Below are 4,598 nucleotides of genomic sequence, written 5' to 3'. Positions count from 1 at the left end.
GCAAAGCACCCCCACACTATCACACCTCCTCAAATCAAATAACATTTTATTGTTCACATACACATGGTTAGCAGATGTTAATGCGAGTGTAATGAAATGCTTGTGCTTCTAGTTCCGACAGTGCAGTAATATCCAACAAGTAATCTAACAATTACACAACCACTACCTAATACACACAAATCTAAAGGGATGGAATAAGAATATGTACATATACATATATGAAAGAGCGATGACCGAGCGGCATAGGCAAGATGCATATAAAATGGTATAAAATACAGTATCTACATATGAGATGAGTAATGTAAGATATGTAAACATGATTAAAGTGGCATTAGTTAAAGTGACTAGTGATCCCTTTATTAAAGTGGCAATGATTTGAGTCTGTATGTAGGCAGCAGCCACTCTGTGTTAGTGATGGCTGTTTAACAGTCTGATGGCCTTGACATAGACTGAAAAACAGCTTCTATCGGTCCCAGCTTTGATGCACCTGTACTGACCTCGCCTTCTGGATGATAGCAGGGTGAACAGGCAGTGGCTTGGGGGGTTGTTGTCCTTGATCTTTATGGCCTTCCTGTGACATCGGGTGCTGTAGGTGTTCTATGAGGGCAGGTAGTTTGCCCCCAGTGATGCGTTGTGCAGACCTCACTACCCTCTGGAAAGCCTTGCAGTTGAGTGCGTGCAGTTGCCACACCAGGCGGTGATACAGCCTGACAGGATGCTCTCAATTGTGCATCTGTAAAGGTTTGAGGGTTTTAGGTGACGAGACAAATTTCTTCAGCCTCCTGAGGTTGAAGAGGCACTGTTGCGTCTTCTTCATCACACTGTCTGTGTGGGTGGACCATTTCAGTTTGTCTGTGATGTGTACGCCGAGGAACTTAACTTTCCACCTTCTTCGCTGCTGTTCCGTCAATGTGGATAGGGGGGTGCTTCCTCTGCTGTTTCCTGAAGTCCACAATCATCTCCATTGTTTTGTTGACGTTGAGTGAGGTTGTTTTCCTGACACCTCACTCCAAGTGCCCTCACCACCTCCCTGTAGGCTGTCTCACGTTGTTGGTAATCAAGCCCACTACTGTTGTGTCATCTGCAAAATTAATGATTGAGTTGGAGGCGTGCATGGCCACGCAGTCATGCTGAGCATGCACCCTTGTGGGGCACCAGTGTTGAGGATCAGCGAAGTGGAGATGTTGTTTCCTACTACCTTCACCACCTGGGAGCAGCCCGTCAAAGTCCAGGACCCAATTGCACAGGGCGGGTTTGAGGCTCTGGTCCTCAAGTTAATGATGAGCTTGGAGGGTACTGTGGTGTTGAATGCTGAGCTGTAGTCAATAAACAGCATTCTTACATAGGTATTCCTCTTGTCCAGATGGGATAGGGCAGTGTGCAGTGTGATGACGATTGCATCGTCTGTGGACCTGTTGGGGCGGTATGCAAACTGAATTGGGTCTAGGGTGTCAGGTAAGGTGGAGGTGAAAAGAATCCTCTCAAAGCACTTCATGATGACAGAAGTGAGTGCTACGGGGCGAAAGTCATTTAGTTCAGTTATCTTTGCCTTCTTGGCCACCATTGTTCCTGTACCCATCTTGAAGCATGTGGGGACAGCAGACTAGGATAGGGAGAGATTGAATATGTACGTAAACACACCAGCCAGCTGGTCTGCGCATGCTCTGAGGATGCGGCTAGCAATGCCGTCTGGGCCAGTAGCCTTGCGAAGGTTAACACGTTTAAATGTCTTACTCACGTCGGCCACGGAGAAGGAGAGGGGGGCCCGCAGTCCTTGGTAGCGGGCCACTTCGGTGGCACTGTATTATCCTCAAAGTGGGCAAAGAAGGTGTTTAGTTTGTCTGGAAGCAAGACATCGGTGTCCTTGACATGGCTGGTTTTCTTTTTGTAGTCTGTAATTGCCTGTAGACCCTGCCACATCTGTCTCGTGTCTGAGCCGTTGAACTGCGACTCCACTTTGTCTCTATACTGACATTTCGCTTGTTTGAATTCCTTGCGGCGGAATACCTACACTGTTTATATTCGGCTATATTCCCAGTCATCTTTCCATGGTTAAATTCAGTGGTTCGTGCTTTCAGTTTTCTGCGAATGCTGCCATCTATCCACGGTTTCTGGTTAGGGTAGGTTTTAATAGTCACAGTGGGTACAACATCTCTAATGCACTTCCTTTATAAACTCCCTCACCGAATCAGCGTATAAATCGATGTTATTCTCTGAGGTTGCCCAGAACATTTCCCAGTCCGCGTGATCAAAACAATCTTGAAGCGTGTATTCCGATTGGTCAGACCAGCGTTGAATGGTTCTTGTCACGGGTACTTCCTATTTGAGTTTCTGCCTATAGGAAGTAAGGAGCAAAATGGAGTCGTGGTCGGATTTGCCGATGGGAGGTCGGGGGAGGGCCTTGTGTATTGCGGAGGTTAGAGTAGCAGTGATCCAGTGTATTTCCCGCGTGGGTGCTACAATCAATATTCTGATAGAATTTAGGTAGCCTTGTTCTCAAATTTGCAGCCTCAGGATATATGGTTTCCAGTTTACATAGAGTCCAGTGAAGTTCCTTGAGGGCTGTCGGGGTATCTGCTTGAGGGCTAATATATACGGCTGTGATGATAACCGACGAGAATTCTCTTGGGAGATAATATGGTCGGCATTTGATTGTAAGGAATTCTAGGTCAGGTGAACTAAAGAACTTGAGTTCCTGTATGTTGTTATGATTACACCATGCTTCACGGTGGGAACCACACATGCGGAGATCATCCGTTCACCTACTCTGCATCTCACAAAGACACGGCGGTTGGCACCAAAAATCTAAAATTTGGACTCATCAGACCAAAGGACAGATTTCCACTGGTCTAATGTCCATTGCTCGTGTTTCTCGGCCCAAGCAAGTCTCTTCTTCTTATTGGTGTCCTTTAGTAGTGGTTTCTTAGCAGCAATTTGACCATGAAGGCCTTATTCATGCAGTCTCCTCTGAACAGTTGATGTTGAGATGTATCTGTTACTTGAACTCTGAAACATTTATTTGGGTTGCAATTTCAGGCTGGTAACTCTAATGAACTTATCCTCTGCAGCAGAGGTAATGTTGTGTCTTCCTTTCCTTTGGCGTTCTTCATGAGACCCAGTTTCATCATAGCACTTGATGGTTTTTGCGACTGCACTTGAAGAAACTTTCAAAGTTCTTGAAATTTTCCACATTGATTTACCTTCATGTCTTAAAGTAATGATGGACTGTTGTTTGTCTTTGCTTATTTGAGCTATTATTTTCATAATGTGGACTTGGTCTTTTACCAAATAGGGCTATCTTCTGTATACCATCTCTGCCTTGTCACAACTCAACTGATTGGCTCAAACGCATAAAGAAGGTTAAGAAATTCCACAAATGAACTTTTAACAAGGCACACCTGTTAATTTAAATGCATTCCAGGTGATTACCTCCATGAAGCTGGTAGAGAGAATACCAAGAGTGTGCAAAGCTGTCGTCAAGGCAAAGGGTGGCTACTTTGAAGAATCTCAAATATAACATATATTTTGATTTGTTTAACACTTTTTTGGTTACTAACATGTTATTTCATAGTTTTGATGTCTTCACTATTATTGTACAATGTAGAAAATAGTAAAAAATTAAGAAAAAACATTGAATGAGTAGGTGGTTCCAAACTTTTGACTGGCACTGTATGTGTACGTATGTGTATATACACTACCGTTCAAAAGTTTGGGGTCACTTATAAATATCCTTGTTTTTGAAAGAAAAGCAAAAAAAACAATTCAAATAACATCAAATTGATCAGAAATACAGTGTAGATATTGTTGATGTTGTAAATGACTATTGTAGTTGGAAACGGCAGATTTATTTTAATGGAATACCTACATAGGCGTACAGAGCCCCATTATCAGCAACCATTACTCCTGTGTTCCAATGGCACGTTGTGTTAGCTAATCCAAGTTTATCATTTTAAAAGACGAATTGATCATTAGAAAAACATTTTGCAATTATGTTAGCACAGCTGAAAACTGTTGTTCTGATTGAAGAAGCAATAAAACTGGCCTTCTTTAGACTAGTTGAGTATCTGGAGCATCAGCATTTGTGGGTTTGATTACAGGCTCAAAATGGCCAGAAACAAAGAACTTTCTTCTGAAACTTTTCAGTCTATTCTTGTTCTGAGAAATGAAGGCTATTCCATGCAAGAAATTGCCAAGAAACTGAAGATCTCGTACAACGCTGTGTACTACTCCCTTCACAGAACAGCGCAAACTAGCTCTAACCAGAATAGAAAGCGGGTAAATGGGCAAGACAAAATAATTTACTGAGCAAGAGGACAAGTACATTAGAGTGTCTAGTTTGAGAAACAGATGCCTCACAAGTCCTCAACTGTCAGGTTCATTAAATAGCACCCGCAAAACACCAGTCTCAACTTCAGCAGTAAAGAGGCTGAGGATGATGCTGGCCTACATACATACATACATACATACATACATACATACATACATACATACATACATACATACATACATACATACATACATACATACAGTCGTGGCCCAAAGTTTTGGGAATGACACGAATTTTCACAAAGTTTGTTGCTTCAGTGTCTTTAGATATT

Source organism: Salvelinus namaycush, chromosome 9 (genome assembly GCF_016432855.1).
Source record: "Salvelinus namaycush isolate Seneca chromosome 9, SaNama_1.0, whole genome shotgun sequence".
Classification (NCBI taxonomy): Eukaryota; Metazoa; Chordata; class Actinopteri; order Salmoniformes; family Salmonidae; genus Salvelinus; species Salvelinus namaycush.
This window is presented reverse-complemented; position numbering follows the sequence as displayed.